The following is a 17,719-nucleotide window of genomic DNA, read 5'->3' as shown; positions in this document are numbered from 1 at the left end:
TCCTCTGTTCATCATTTCATCATTTCTTCTGTTTACTGTCCTTTTCCCAGTATGTCCACATTCCAACCATGAAAGAACCACAAGCCTAGCGCCGATCCTGAACCCGGATAAATCGGGAGGGTTGCATCAGGAAAGGAAACTGTCATGAAGTCTTTGCTGAATCACCCATGGATCAGCAGTAACATCATTTTACTGGCTAGGTGCTAACTTTATCTCAGATCTTTGGCAATAGTCTCTTTTAGCTCACCTGATAACATCGGTTCATTAAAACAAGAAACACCTTTCATATTATATGAAAGTAATTATATCCATTAAAAATAAACCGTATTTAGTTTAGCTTTAAAATGGCCTGTCCCCTGATGTCAGCACAAAGTGAATCTAAATTTATTGCATTATTAGTAACCAAAACTGCTGTTTCTGGGCTGGTTTTTGTTTTTTTCTTCTAAATGTGAGTGACAGCAGCACTGGGCCATGCTGCCAAATGTTTTACACCGCAAGGGAGTCCTTCAAGAGATGTTTCTGATGGACATAATGAGGGAATAGAAACATTTTTCAGAACAGGATAAAGTCAGGGATTTTCAAGTTTTGTGCATAGTTAAAGAAAAGCCTGACACATGTGCCCTGGGGCCACTGAGTGCTTGGTTAATTTAGCTGTGGCTCTTACTGCTCTTTTCACCGCTCGATGACAAATCAGTGATTCAGCACTGACGCAAATATATGTGCATATTTCTTCTTTTTAAAATGCAGAAAAGAAAAAAAATCTCTCATGGAGAAAAGGAAAAAAAAAAGAAACTTGCATCAAATATCGTGTGGAATAAAGTTCTCAAACCTAAATGTCAAATAGGTCATTGGATATGACGATTCCAACAAAGCCGCCCAGTCTCCTTTAAAGAAACGGGTTTCTCAAAAGGTCTGACAATGTCTTTCACTCTTTGCGTGTCCTTTCTTATGAAAGACAAGTTAAAAATAGATTTCCTACACGCTGGAAAGAGTGTACTCAGTGTGAATGCAGGGTAAATGTCTTTGATCCTCTTTCTGCTGTCCTTTAGCCTCTGCTATCTGAAAGAGGGTCAAAGATGAAACATTCACATATAAAAAAGTCAGTGGGGCTTTTCAACAGACCACGCTGAAACATAAAAGCTGTATTCTACATCCATTTTTTTACAGAAACTGCCAGGAGATGATCTGCAAAAAAACAAACAGCGTTTACAGGATAAAGTCATGTTGGTGTATGGAGTACATAATGCTGTGTTGTTAGACAATAAGTTAACTACAGCGAATAAGAAAATGCTGCTTATATGTCTAGATATATATCTCACTCTCACTCTTTCTATATAATCCGGTTTTGCAGATAACAGCAGCATAAGCTTTTTCTGCTTTTATCAAGTGGTTCAGGCTTACTTAGATGCGCAAAACCCAAAACTGTGAAAATTGTCAGCAAAAGCAAAATCCCACCCCACAGCAAATAAGGCGTTCCCCATTTCCCCAGTGTCAGCTGCATAAAACAGTGAACAGCCCTGACAAATCTTTTTCTTTTTCATGCGTTTTTTTCTACTTCCTTAAATCGACTGTCAACAGATTCCTGGAGAATTTCAATTTCATGACATTTGTGGGCGAGCCATTCAAAGCCCAGACGCCGTCTAGAAGAAAAGTATTGATATCCACAGAGATACTAGGAACATTTCCCCACAACCGAAAAACTCACAACTGGAAATTTCAGAGAGCAGGCAATGGCCTCAGACACAGCTCAAAGACATGGTTACTGGACTGTTCAATACTAAACGAAGACTTTTTCTCTGGAGACCAGTGAAGCCTTCCTGGAGCGCTGCTATGCAGACTTCTCCTCTGTGGCAGCCTTCAAGGTGCAGAAGATAAGAAAAATGAAAAATGACACTGTGGGGAAGCTGAGCACTCTTGTTGTGGAAAAGTCAACATACCCTCTGTAAAGCATTGTTTATTTAGACTCTTTGTCCTTGGGAATGGCGTCTTTTATACGCTTGAAGATACCTTACAGGGCTTTTCACACCTACTTCTCTGGGTCCTATATATACACACACAAATAGTTTTATAGGAATACCTCTTGGAGTGCCATCATTTGTCACTGCTTAATACTAAAATGCTCCACCTAATACTTTTGAATGACGTGTTAATGAAGGGTGAATTAGCTGCACTGTGGACCTATATGTAGATTGTGTTAAAATATTGGTATTAACTTCAACCCTGCTGTTAGTTTTCAAAAAAGAAAAATTAAAGTCCTTGACATTACCAACATTATATACTTACAGGCAACTTTGTTAGGTACACCTGTTCACCTGCTTATTAATGCAAAAGCCAATGAAATCCCAGTGATGGTCCCAACCCTGGGTAAATGGAGAGAGCTGCATCAAGAAGGGCTTCTGGTGTCAAATCACATGTGGATCATTAGAATAATATTTCCATACCAGATCGGTCAGAGGCCAGGTTAACAACTACATTCGTATATACATAATTTACAAACACATAAATGTAATGTAGATGTAAAGTTGCCATTCATTTCAAGATCAGCTTCTACACAGAATATATTTATATCATTTGTAAGGATTTGAATGTAAAAATAATTTCCCATAACTTTACTTTGGGGAATTATCAACTTTCTTGATAATCACAGTATCCCAAGTGGACTGTGGGTGAAAACCCATGGAGAACAGCTAACTTCACACAGAAACGCACAAGCCAACAGATTTGTCCCAAGAACACTCTTGCTGTGAGGAGACGGTGCTAACCACTGCAACACCATGCCACACCACACTGAGGTAAGACATGCTGTGAATCAAGCGTTCAGTCGCTACTCACGTAAAAGAGGTGGAGGTCTGAGCATACAGAGCACAAGAAATGTTATGATGCATTTGTAGTGACAAAGCTGACGTTGCTAGGAGATGTGACAAGATCACATCAGTTACATACTAAGCACACCTAAAAGTGCTTTTTTACAAGTGTTCACTAGGTGTGGACATATTTACAGATTAAGCATTTCCAAAGTTGTGGAGTACCTGAAATATTAAACCAAAGCTTTTGTTAGAACTATAGGATAAAAACTGCTCTGTCTGACCACTCAAAAATCAAACAGGTTTTTTAGGTGTTTGGAACAGCGCACCAGAAGAGGAAATGTATAACCAGCTGTCACTGAGAAAGAAGGTTTTTTTAAAAAATTTAAATAAAAAAGTTCAGGCTGATATTCAAGCCCGACTGAGCAGTTTAAAAGTTGAAAAGAAAAGGTTTGGTTGAAAGGAAAAATCAAATATCCTTTTAAGACACAACCATGGTTTCCTAGTTCACAGACTTGTGATTTACCACCCTTCTATCTTCAATGCTTCTAATTGTGAGTCTTTGTGAGGTACATGTATTCCTTGACACAATGGCCATGACAAACCAACACATTCTCATTCTTGAGCGATGAATAATGGTGTTTTGTCAAATGAGGCTTGAGTGCAACATTGGTATTATCAAATGTTGTCAGGAGTTCTAAGAGTTTGTTTCCACATGTTTTACTTGCACTTTCTCTTGTTGGTTAGGTTTATGCATGAAAGTCTGCTTTGTTAGGTGATATGGTTGTGGTTTGGGTTAAAATATGTACATTCAAAAAAGTAACTCTACACATAGAAAAAAATAATGAGTTAAAGGCCCCATAACCCAGAGTCACACACTGCTGCCAAAAGACCCTTCTGTGTAAATGAGACAGAGCTTTAGCTTTGACAAAACAGCATTAATTAATACCCTGGGAATTTGATAATATGGGAGTTTTTCATGCCCAGGGAATGAGTAAGTGGTGGATATTCATCACTTTGCTGCAAAGAAAAAGTTTAACCCAGGATTTACAGTGGGGGAAATACTTCTTTGATCCCCTGATGAATTTATAAGTTTGCTCACTAATGTTCATGGTAGTTTCATTTTACCTGAGAAAGATAGAATATGAACCAAAAGTCCAGAAAAAACAACATTACATAAAAGTCTTAAAAACTGATTTTCACTGAGTGAACTTGATCCCCCGGTAAAACATGACGTAGCACTTCATGGAGAATCCCTTGTTGGCTAGCACAGTGGTACGATGTTTCTTGCAGTTGGACACCAGGTTTGCACACATCTCAGGAGTGAGTTTGGCAAACTCCTCTTTATAAAAACTTTCTAAATCCTGGTTTCTTGCTGTTTGGCAACTCCATACTCCAGCTCCTCCACAGAGTTTTTAAATAGGACTGAGGTCTGGAGACTAACCAGGCCACTGGTCTTCTTTAGGCACTCCTTTGTAGCCTCAGCAGTATGTTTTTGGTCACTCTCATGATGCATCCATGACCCTTCTTCATCAGGTTTTATCTGACCACAGTATTTATCTCAGGCCTTCTCTAAATCATTCACATGTTCACTGGCAAACTTATGATAGGCCTATACAGGTGTGTCCTTGAGCAGGGAGGACCTTGATTTCATCTCATTATGCCATAGTGCATTACCAGTGATGTTGTTAATGACTGGTCCCAGTTGCCTTCAGCTTCAGTTTCAAACTCCCCCCATGTGATCCAACATGTTTCTCATGAACATCCTCACCCCATGAGCCAAGATCTTGCATGGAGCTGACTGAAGAGCTGAATAATTGCATCAGCACCTTCTCACCAAATGTCTTGCTGATGATTTTGTAGCCCGTTCCAGCCTTGCGTAGGTCTACAGTCTTGTCCCTGACCTCCTTTGACAGCTCTTAGCTCTTACCTGTGGTGATGGAGAGGTTGGAATGGAAGAAACTGGTGGACAGGTGTGCTTTACACATATAACCAGTTGAAATCAGAAGTATCCATAACTGAATGATTGATTGTAATTTGTATGCCACATGGGCACACAGCTTGTCTGTGGGTTGAATGGGCTCAAATACTTATTTCATCCAAATTAATTTATAACTTTTATGTAATGTTTTTCCTGGACTTTCGGTTTATAATCTGTCTCTCGCCATATAAAAACTGACTTTTCTATTCTTTGTAAGTAACCAAACTTACAAATTCAGCAGAGGATCAAATAATTATTTCCCCCCACTGTAGTTTCATGATCATCATGCTCATCCAGCTAATGGGAGTTGACAAAACATGACTATTTCTGTAGCTAAAAAGGTCAAATGGCTGTATTTAGCCTTCATTAATGCAGGGTTTCTGAAAACAGAGGAAAACTGTTACGATGCCAAATAGCTATTCTGCACTTATTTTGCATTATATTAGATAATATTTTGTGTCATTCCTTTTGAGTCTGCCAGATTTTTAAATTCCTTGCTCGCCCTAAGTTTGTCAACTTTCAATTATCCCCAACTTGCCAAACACACTTCATGACTTGTCTCAAGTTCAGTTATTTTATTATATTCTCAGCCCCCAGTGGCCTTCTAATTAACCTCATTTCATTCAACCTGGAGGCAGCGATTATCCGGTGAATACACCCGTTTAATAGCGTTTTATATAAGTATTATTTTTTATGCCTCTTCTTGAGGCAACGATGCAATTATGCCCATAATTATGTGTTATTCTCGCAGAGATATTCCACGTGTCGTTAGATTGGATGAATTTTGTTTTCCATATTGTACGCTAAGCAGCTCTGTCCCACTTTAAAGCGTGGAGAGACTGGAGGAAAAGTTGCCAAATGAATAGGATGACACCTTTGTTTCTAACATATGGGTTCTGTTCCGTTTGTGAAGGGCAATAATCATGACGTCTCACCCATCAAGCAGGGACCTGAGCTGGAATCACAGCTCTCCATTTTGAAATTGGCTTCACAGAGGGTTTGGTGCGAACTGTGCTGGCAACTGCATTGAAGGGAATGGACGGCATCTGTGCTACCAGCTGAGTTGACTTAAGCCTCCTGGCAAGCGCTACATTTGGAGAGAGCTGTGCTGGAGAGAACACAACACTTCCCCACATTTCTCCGTTTGTTTTTGTATCACAGGGTTTGTTTCAGTCAAATGTCTGTCTTTCTGTTTGTCTCTTTTGGGCAAGAGGAATAATGGTGGAGGTCTTTGGAAACCTGTTACTTAGCAACAACGGCTATGGTCAGATTTATTTAGAAAACATGTTTGTCAAAGTTTGTCAGACTGTTTTCTAGAGCAAACAAAGCAAGGAAAACAAGAACAAGAGAGAACGGTATTAGAGAGCAAAAATGTTGGCATCCGCTTTTTTTCTGAAGCATTTCTAAAATATGGTTTCTTCATGACATAAATTTCCTTTCTTTTTAGCTTTTTAATACTAAGGGCAGCACAAACCACATGTGTGGCAGTGCACACAAAAAGTGCACAAAGTGAAAAAGAGATGCAATTACAACTGGCAACACAGGCCACCAATGTTAAGCCAATCAAGTTCTGCAGCTTCCACCTGAAAAAGAGAAAAAAAATATTAAGTTTGTTCCTCCTGTCAGGATAGTCTGTTTTAGCTTTGTGGTTCCTATTATATTTGTGTGTCACATACATGAGCTGGATCTCATCTCATTTGGCATAACATCAAATGAGGTTTTCTGGCCATATTAAGGTGATCTTTGCTCACCATCAGCTCTACTCACCGGGTTTAGTTTCCTGGAGCTTCTGTGTTTTTTATAGTTATTTGTGCTGGTGGACAGTGGCACATGCTACAGGAGGAAATTGCAATGGGAATCCTTCTGGTCATGCCCGTGACCTGATACCATGCTTTATTTTCTCTGTAAAGTGCTGTTGGGTCTATGGGTCATAACTGCAGACCCAACTCTGTGATGGTCAGCATGAATGATTGATCAGTTTGACACAAGATTTAATATCTGATCTCTCTGTGAAATTACAGTTGCATCATGCTTCAGTCACACTAAGAGAGACAGTGGTTGGAAACCAGTGCTTGACCAAATAATTTTGGTCAAGCACTGGTGATGTCACTGCCTTTGAAATGCTTCAAAGATAGGAACCAGGTTGTATAATCAGAATGCAACCAGTCTTTTGAGTTGAGCTCCTTAATACAAAGAGACATGTTGCAGACGAGTTGCACTCATCAACTCACAGACTGAGTCACACTGATCTGCCTGTTTCATAATTGCACAGCATTTTTTGCAGACCTTCTCTAATCTGTCTGAAAGGCCTGTTTCTTCTTCTGTGAGTCTTTCTTTCATTAAAAATATTTCTCGGACTATTTTTAGTGCAGCCGTTCACACAGACTGAACTCTGCTGAACAAATTTGCAGCCTTTATTTTTTCAAACCAAGCTCAATTTTTCGGATTTTTCAGATCCAGATGTACAGATTCAACCAGTCACATCACTGCATTTGGCAACAAGTGCAGTCGTAGCTCAAATCGACACAGTTACTCAATACACAAAGAGTAAAATAGTATTGTTTTACCTCAGATACATGGCTAGACGCTGCTCCAAATCAGTCAGCTCTCTGAAATTATTTCTCCGTCACCTCAGATGTGGTCCCAGCTCTACCACCAAAAGCTCAAACTGCCTCACCAACATCCTGAAATATATATGAAAGTGGCCGTGATAGAGCTTCAACTCCTGGATCAAACCATGAACTTATTCCTGCTGCTGCCATCTTATGAAGAATCTCAATTTATTCCCTTTGTTGTTTAGAAACATTTGGACCAGCTCCTCATTGCTTGATGTCAGTGTAAATCTTTCCACAGTGCATTATTTGAGGACAAATTTTTCACAAAAACCCAACACTTTAGGCTTGTATGTACATCATTTGGCAATTTCAGATCCAGAAAATTTGGAATTTCATGTCACTTTTTTGCAACGCGATTAAGAATGACACCTGGAATATATTTAAATAATTACTCCTTTTGTATGGGCCTTCCATGTTTATCTAAAGCAAGGAAATGCTGTGCACAAAGGCCATACTTCAGACATAAGGCAAAGAGCTGTATCTTCCACCGTACAGTATGAACTATTACACCATCCTCATTGTGAGTTCTCTACAGTTTCATCAAGTCATGAAGGAGATGAATGATGTGTGAGGAAGCCCTGTGGAAAACTGGGCTGTGTGAAGCGATGGCAGCGCCATCTCTGTTTACAGTGTTTGTAGTCACCAGGCCCAGAGCCATTTGTCACCCTATTGGCGCATCGTCATACAGTAGAGCACACAGCCCAATCTGCTCTCTCATTCATCAAATTGAAAGTTGATGAAAGAGTTTTGAGTTGAATTAGACAAAAGCGAACAGAGCCATTCTGTAGTCTCGGCGTGAGTATCCTTTGTCATTTAAATGTATAATTTCAAATGGTCCACATGGTTCTCCCAGCTCTATGCATGCACAAAAAGTACACAATGACATAAAATTATCATTTAAATGAGATGTAGTTGAGTTATTTGCAACAATATCATTATCTTCAAATACGTCAGGCATAAAATTGCAACATGATGATTTTCTTTAGCATCACAATGACTTTAAGCAAGCTCCAGTTTTACTTGAGGCTGGAGCTTCAGTAAGTAGCTTGAGAAAATATGTTACAACACAGAGACAAACAGTATTACTCCAACTAGTGCTGGGAATACAATGAGCACAAATGTGCATGTTAGAAAATGATTAGAGGTTCAACCCCGCAGCTACAATTATCTGTGTTTAAAGAGTTGGTTTCTTTCTTCACAAAAATGTACTTTACCCACCATTTGTCCTCTATTTAAAATTACACACAGTTACATTACCGTGGTTCTTTTCTTTCTTTTTTTTTTTAAATCAAAATGCAGAAAACTCATGGCAGGTAAAGTTACAGAGAACAGCAGCAGAAGGGTGACCAATTTAAGAGACGGAAATATAGACAATGATATACTTAAACAGTCCAAAATATGGCTGTAATCACAGAAATACACACACACACACATACACATACACACACACACACACACATAAGAATAAGAATACCATTAATGATATTAATATTACATCTAATGCAACTTCTTGAGCCTGAAGACATTTTACAATTACAGTCTAATTCAAAGCAAATTAGATAAAACAGCAGTTATTATTCAACTTAATTTTAACTGTCATGCAAGCTATCATAAAAATATGAAAATAGCATTTTTTTTACTGTCAACAAACAGCAGTTACAACCTGAACACCTCCTGCACTGACTAAAAGAAAGCATGTGGGATCATAGGTCAGGCACATAATGGACCATGATGCCAAAGCTAGTATAACATTTATAACTTGATACCACCTCTAAGAAATAACAAGTCATCATCAAGTATGGAGTATACCAAAGCAAAGTTATGTGTGTTGGTGGTGTCTTGCATCGGCCTACAGCCAACTCAAGTACACCAGGATTATTTGATTGGATGATGCAAGGTCCAAAATTAAATGCTAAACACGCACTAGTCTAACCAGGTGAACACAGGGATGGCAAAGAGATCAGCTGATCACATGATCAAAAAGGAGGGAAAAGAACAGAAAGTAAATCTATAAAGAGAAACTAAGAGAAACGGAAATGATTAACGGACACTCAACTGGATTACAAAAAGGAGCTCTACAAATCTGTAGACAGTATAAGCAATGGATGTAGCCACCATTGGATATTGATGAAATTTTTGTTGTTGTTTGTTTTGTTTTATTTTGGTAGTTTTGTCAGATGTTCCACGCTTATCCAACACTTGGTGCTCGTGGGATTATTTTATTCAAAAGCAGCTTAAGCCAAAACAACAGGCAGAAAGATTTGAAAAATAATAGAAACACAGAAACATTTAAAATATTCAGATAACACAGAAAATGTTGTATCCTGCAGAATGAAACAGTACAGTCTCAAGTACAGTCAAAACAGAAAAAAAAAAGCAAAGTTTATAATTCAGCATAGTACTCTGTTGTATCTTTGCATGAAGAATTCATCATAGGCTCATTTCCACTGCAGCAAATAATTCTGCTGCTGTATTTTCATTTTTAGCTGTAATGATATCCAAATGTAAAAATTCATGCCTAGCCTCTAATTTTTTCATGTAAGAGGACACTGTCTTTGCCCAAGCTGATTTTTGGTTTCAAATGATGGCAGTCATCTAATCATATCTCCATGTAATATCTTCTGCTACTTCTGTTGCTGTTAATAAAAGAAGAATAGGCCTCTATACTGTACTATCTAAACCTTGGATTCAACAATGAAGAAAAAAGATTACAAGGCTGCACACCAGAAGAGCTCTCTGTACAAAGGACTACAAAGCTACTGTAGGATCAGACACAATATCATAATAAGCCCAAACAATGAGGTTGGTGCAATAGAGTGGGATACAGGGTTGTTAATCAATAATAGACATTGCAGTACTAAAATAATAAAAGAGAATGAAAGACACATTACAACAATCCCAAAGCGGTGTGCGAATGGCTGTCTTTATCCTGTTTATTGAAAAAGTAAGAGTAGTTTTAAGATTCAAACTATTTTCATCCTTCATCACTGTTGCAAAGTTTAATGTTTTACATAAAACTGAACTAAAAACAGAAATAAGTGGAAACTATGTGGGGAAATAATGCTCTACATCTTTTAGGCATCTATACCTGGGACAGACCTTGGCATTATGCTCCACAGCACGCCTCATTATTGTGTTTTGGAAGATTCATGACTTGGTAGCGCTTAATGGGCAGACTTCCTGCAAGTCTTTTGAAAGATCTTCTAACTTTGGCTCCTGCTGTTTAGCCTCCGGATCAGACTTTGAATCATGCGTTTCTCATTTTCAGCAGCTCTTCTAATGTTAGTGGGGGTGAGGTTGGAATGAGGCATCATTTTGGGGGTTTAATATTGTAGCTAAAATCCAATCACAATACTACACACGGAGATCTCCACAGGGAAATTCTAGCCATGGACACAAAATCTGTAGCAAAGACAATAGAAGCATATTTATTACACTTCCGTTTCTACTACTCAGATGAAAGACTGGATCCAAAAATGATGCCTTTTATAAACTATAACTTGTTTGGACCAGCCTCTTACCCCCAAACATAGAGACAAGTACCATGAAACGTTTTTCAAAATTCATTTCTTGTAGGTTATTTTCAATGACCTATTAGAATAACACATAAACAGAGGTACCAATGCTTAGCTCTGTTACTCTAATAAGTCATGAATACACTATATGGACAAAAGTACTGGACAATGGCAAAGGCAATTTTAGTTATAGAGCACATTTTAGAATTTGTAAACTCAATGTGCTAAACACACAATTTAAAACCCTTGTAGGTTAACACAGTATTAAAGCAGTGAAAAGAGCAAAATAAAACACTTAAAAAACACGTTACACCAGCTGCTCGGCCAACGCATGAAGCTCCCGGCACACAGTTTTTTTGCTGATCTTACCAGAGCAGGTTTGGAACAGAGCATTAGCCACTTTTACGCATTATGCTCCTCAGCACTACATGTGGAGTTGCTGTGGTTCATAAACACTTCCAGTTTGCAATAATATCACAATCCCACAGCTGATCGGGGAATATCTAGGAAGGAAGAAACTTTACAAACAGACTGGTTGCTCATGCTCAAATTCAGTGAGCTGTTCACAACCTATTCTTTCTCTGCTATTGGTGACAGCAGACTACATGGCTAGGCGCTTAATGTTATACACATATGATAATGGGACTGAAAACACTGGAAGTCAAAGGTTTAGAGGTGTGGACCAATACTTTTGCCCATATAGTGTATGTACATTGGGCGTTTTAATCTCCAACAGGACAAATGTGACGATACATTTTTCATGGCATCAAAAAATATGTTAAAAAAGTTGTTTTCAGATTTAGGTGATTAATTGGAATGAATGGTACACAAATAAGGTCCTGTAAGTTCTGTGCGATGCAGATGGTGGGACCTTCATCGATGGGATTGTTTTTCTGTCTGATGTATGCTCAGAGAGCTGGAAAATGTGGCGATAGCAGCTTTAACTCTTTGTCATGTTCCTGAACTATTTGTAGTAGTCATTTAGTGTGTTTATGTAGTGCAACCGCTTTCATTGTTGCATATATTGTGCATACCATTCCCCTGATGGACTCACATAGTATGGTGATGATATGATATTATGTGCCTTGTATCTCCAGTAAGACTTATGTCTCACACTACCATAAATGAAACATAAGTGCATATGTTTGCATTTTCTCATGCAGCATAACTAAATATTTGAATTTATGTTGGCGAGCAGTGAGTAATTCATAGTATGTGTTGTGTATCCGTAACGTAAAGTTCTTTTTTATTTTGCTAGACGACGGCAGTCGAAATCCACAGATTACCCAACAAGTCCTCTCTGCATTACTAGACTTTGTTTTTTATTGTTGCCATGGTGCTATGCCTGGGCTTACATCTCTGTTTTAGATGCTAGTAAGCCTTTAATATGACTTGGCATCTCATTTATGATGTGGTCCTGTGTAAACCAGAGGACAAAGAAAACACACATTTCTTTAAATAAGAATTCTTTATCTCACAGCAACAGTCATTGTTGGAGACTTTTGCACTTTTGTCAGTGCAGGCGCCATGTGGGTAAATAGGGCTCCGGCTGTCCATCTGTCTTCTCTTATTTAATTTTTGTTAATTTTAAAAACAATCACAGTACTTAGAACTTGACAGGTGGGTAAGATGTGAAGCTGGCAGAGAGCCACAACATCACAGCCGGGCGCAGAAGACCAGTTGCTTCTTTGTATGATCCCCTATAGTATGTTCCTGCTGATGGAAGTCTCTGGACAATAATGACAACCAACATGATCGGTGTTGTAGGTCAAAGCATTGTGAAACTTCACAATGTGTCAGATTAGAGCCTGGTTTAGAAACAAACAGGTTTCTACAAAATCTGTAAAGAAAACTGTGGATTTCATTGAATGTACTCAGCAAGATTTACAGAAGCAGGAAGTCTTATGTGAGACTGACTTTGTACGCTAAAATAGCTTTATTACAGGGCCAGAGTATGCCACATCGCACAGAAGTGTGGGTGCAAAGTCACACATCACAAGAGTTTAAGAAAATGAGCTGATTGTGTTTTTTTCTTTCTCACATCCATGCAGTCCCCAATTACCGCCACTGTCAGCACTAAATGCATTATGAGTACTGCCATAGAATCACAGACAGATTTCCTTTAAAATGCAAAGATAAACCATTTTGAATGAATGTATGCTCTATATAAAGTTGTATAACGCTGGAGGGAAAACCCCTAAGAGATCAGTCTGCAAACTTAATATAGTGCTTTAGAAGCCTTTTTTAATTTTCAGACCTAGTGGGTACAATGCATTAAAAAAAATCCTGTTAGACTCTGCACAGATCTGCTCATAAAACCTCTCAAATGTCCATATGGTGTGTCTTCTGCACTTGTAGCTGCATTGCCTGAATTGCCATTAGCACAAGCTGTGCCAAAAAGCTGCCTTGTTGTTTGCAGTGTATCATGTGCAACATCATGTTTTTTTATCTGCAGATTTCTTTGCTCACTTGACTAAAAACATTTTCATGCACGTTCATGCACAACTCTGATGTGGAAAAGAGTAGGTTCTTTGATTTAATGGCGCACAATTGGCAATAAACGCTGTCGATGCAGTCGTGAAAAACAAAGTACAGCCCCTCTCAATTCAGAAGTTTTATATATTGGGAGATAAAATCTCATCTGGTCCTTAGTAGGTCATAAAATGTGGTAAATATAACTTTAGCTGAACGTCAACACATGAAGTATTACATTGTGTTGTATTTATTTAAGAAAATCTAAGCCGAAATGCAGAAACTCTGCATGAAAACTGAGTAACCACCTCAATAAAAGCAGATCTGGCAGTTTGCTGGTCTGGAGCCTTCAGGTGTGCATTGACACAATGCCAAGGAGGAGTGACATTAGGAATAATCTTAGAGAAGTAAATGCTGCTGATCTGGAAAGGGTTAGAAAAGCTACTTTTCAACAAGTTCATCATTCTATAATGACAAAGATTATTTATAAGTGAAATACATTCAAGACAGTTGCTAATTTTCACAGGAGTGCATGTCCCAACAAATTCACCCCAAAGTCACACTCAGAGAGCTTTATCTTGGATTCTACAAGCTTCAGTCAGCATGTTAAATGTTAACGTTCAGGACAGTAAACTTTTAAAAAAAAGAAAAAAAAAATGCATATGGCTTGTTTGGAATGCTGGTAAGGAAAAAGCCTCTTCACTCTGGAAAGAACATGGCAGTACATCTGGAGGAAAGATCAAACAAGATTTCTGGAACAAAACTGTGATGTTTGACCGTACTGCACAGCGCCAAAACATATACACAGCGGTCCGGCTTGTTGTGCAGCCACAGGACCTGAACACAACGCAGCAACTGAGGTGATCAGCTGAACTTTTGGTATTCTAGTATTCTAGAGACAAATGTGAGGACATCTGTCCAACAGCTAAAGCTTGGGCCATACAACAGCAAACAATGATCCCAAGGACACTGGAACAAATACATCAGAATGACTGAAATGTTTTAGTAAATTGTAAATCGATTTATTTATCCTATATTGGCTTCCCTTCATTGGCTCTCTGTTAAATCCAGAATTGAATTCAAAATCCTTAAATAATCAGGCCCAATCTTATCTTAATGACCTTATAGTACCATATCACCCTATTAGAGCACTTTGCTCTGACACTGTTGTTCCTAGAGTATTTACAAGTAGAATGGGAGGCAGAGCCTTCAGTTTTCAGGCCCCTCTTCTGTGGAACCAGGTTCCAGTTTGGATTCGGGAGACAGACACTATCTCTACTTTTAAGATTAGGCTTAAAACTTTCCTTTTTGCTAAAGCATATAGTTAGGGCTGGACCAGGTGACCCTGAATCCTCCCTTAGTTATGCCTCAATCGGTGTAGACTGCTGGGGGATTCCCATGATGCACTGGGTGTTTCTTCTTCACGCACTATGTATTAGTTGACCTCTCTGCATTGAATCACACTTGTTATTAATCTCTGTCTCTCTTCCACAGCATGTCTTTATCGTGTCTTCCTTCTCACACCCCAACCGGTTGCAGCAAATGGCCCCGCCCCTCCCTGAGCCTGGTTCTGCTGGAGGTTTTGTCCTGTTAAAAGGGAGTTTTTCCTTCCCATTGTCGCCAAAGTGCTTGCTCATAGGGGGTCATATGATTGTTGGATTTTTCTCTGTATGTATTATTGTAGGGTCTATGTTACAATATAAAGTGCCTTGAGGCAACTGTTGCTGTGATTTGGTGCTGTATAAATAAAATAAAATTGAATTGAATCATATTAGGGGTAGTTGTAGCTCAGGAGGAAGAGCAGGTCATCAACTAATTGGAGGGTTGGTGATTCATTCCTTGGCTGCTCCAGTCTGCATGCCAAATATCCTCGGTTAGCATTCGCTGTGTTTATATTATGCTAATCATAGCTTTGTAGCTAGCCATCATTATATAACAGCTAGTCCAACTTCAGTAACCCGACAAACATCACTGCTATTTAGTTTTCTGTCTTCATTTATGTCTTTTTTCATGTATTTTGGGGAAATCCCTCAGTCAGAACATGGTAATATCTTCTTTAGATGAAAACTAGCATGCTAACTCCCTGTTAACTTTTAACACCATTAAACTTAATAAATCCTTTTTTCATGGATGTCTGAATGTTAAACTTCATTGTTATACTTGGTAGAGCAGCCACAATGATCATTTTATAAAAGATAAAAGAATTGAAACAGTTTGTAACTCTCAGTGATGCCACAGTGTTCGTTTGACTTTGGGACCTGAAGCAGGGTTCGGACCCAGAAACGGCTAACGACCTATCTGGATAGGTCATTTGTTTGATAATCCTAACATTGAGATGAAAAAAAAGTACAAAATTTTAATTAAAGTATATTGCAGTAATTCCCAGATTTCCGGCCCTAAAGTGTACACATACACTGTAGGGCTGCATTTAAATAATTTTAAGTTTGCATTTTTCTCTTTGAGCTCATCATCTGGGACAGGAGCAACTCTTTGCTGCTTGTCTGGTTATACAGACCTCTGTCTGTTTCTGCTGTAAAAATGTTGGAAGTTATTTCCTCCGTGACAAGAAAATTCATTTTACAAGTTGTCACAAATTGTTGCAGATGGAAATGAACAAACTCAACCATTGATGGGGCTGATTAACTCTGAAGGACACAGTATAATATGAAGAATATAATACACCATAGCGCAAAACTATCTATAGGAGACGCTTATTTAATGGTTTAAATAGGTCATGATTTCTCAAACTGAGCACCGATAACAAGTTGGATGGTTCCTCATTTCCTTAATCCTGAGGATGAGGCTTCCATGTTTTCAAGAAAACAAAAAAATTCAAATTTTAATTTCTCTGACCACAGAAGAGTTTTCCACTTTTCCTCTGTCCATTTTCACTGAGCTTAAGCCTGAAGAAAGCAGCATTTCTGTACTGTGTTCACATTCGGCTTCGTCTTTGTTTGATAGAGCAGAATAACCTGCATTTGTGGATATTGTGAATTGTGTTGACAGTGATTTGAAAATAGGAAGTGTTGCTGAGCCCATGCAGTGATCTCCACGACAGCATCATGCCTGTTTTTAATGCTGTGCAGCCTGAGGGCACGAAGATCACGAGAATACAATATTGATTTTTTGCCTTGTGCACAGAAATCTCTCCACATTCTCTGAATGTTTTAATGATATTGTATACTGTAGAACATAATACATACATACAGAATACATCAAATATTAGCTCTTTGCTATTTTGTATTGTATTTAACACTATTCTGAAAATTCACAGTTTATAGATGCATTTTACTGTGACAAATCCTGCCTCTCTAAGATGCTCCTTTTATAGCCAGTCGTCTTAGTAACCTGTTGCCAATAAACATAAAACTATCCATCCATCCATTTTCTTCTGCTTATCCGGGGTCGGTTTGCGGGGACAGCAGCCCAAGCAGAGAAGCCCAGACCCTCCCTCTCCCCAACCACCTCCTCCAGCTTGTCCGGGGGAACACCGAGGCGTTCCCAGGCCAGCCGAGAGATATAATCTCTCCTGGGCAGACCCGCCCAGTTATTTGCAAAACTAATTAGGTTCTAAATATTTTTTTTCTTTTTTTGTACCACTTACCTTTTCAGCCTTGGCTCCCATTTCAACTTTTTTGCATCACACATATCTGATAGTTTACTGATTACTGAAATACCAAGATTTCATTCACCAAACCTGAAGAACAAACCTCTTGAACAGGCTGCACCACACAGCAAGTGACGCTATTTTACAGACAATTCCTTTTGAAAAGCCACCACATAACAAACTTTAGTAAAAGCCTCACTAAAGATCCAATCAGTTTTTGTTTTGTTTTTTTCATTTTAACACCAGGCTGTATTTTTTAGAGCTGCATAGTAGGGCATTTTAACATAAGACTCTATGGGGACTGACTCTCTTGTACTCAAAAAACTGTAGTTTTTGACTTTCCACCAATGACTGTAGAAAAAAGTGCAGCGGGGCCTCGGGTCCTTCTGTTGGGTAGCTCAGTTTACTGAAGAACACCTCAGTCTGTCAGTCGGTCGTCGTTTTGTAACGTAAACGCTGGCCCTCCTCTCAGAGCCTATGCTCTATCTGCTATTCCCAAACAGAGATACGCAAGTTTCTCCGTGACTGCAGCTGCCAGTCAAAGCTGTTATGATGACGTTTCACCCCAATTTAACATCAATGGGGTAGGAATTAGAATCAGAAAGGAGACCCCTTGGACATAAATCAGCATGATGAGAACTATTGACAACAAAAAGAATCTTTGGAAAAATTTATCTGAGGAGAATTAATTTATTTTAGTCTGGTCCCAGTCCCATCCGCTAACA

The sequence above is a fragment of the Oreochromis niloticus genome, linkage group LG5, assembly GCF_001858045.2.
Source record: "Oreochromis niloticus isolate F11D_XX linkage group LG5, O_niloticus_UMD_NMBU, whole genome shotgun sequence".
In the NCBI taxonomy this organism is placed as follows: Eukaryota; Metazoa; Chordata; class Actinopteri; order Cichliformes; family Cichlidae; genus Oreochromis; species Oreochromis niloticus.
This window is presented reverse-complemented; position numbering follows the sequence as displayed.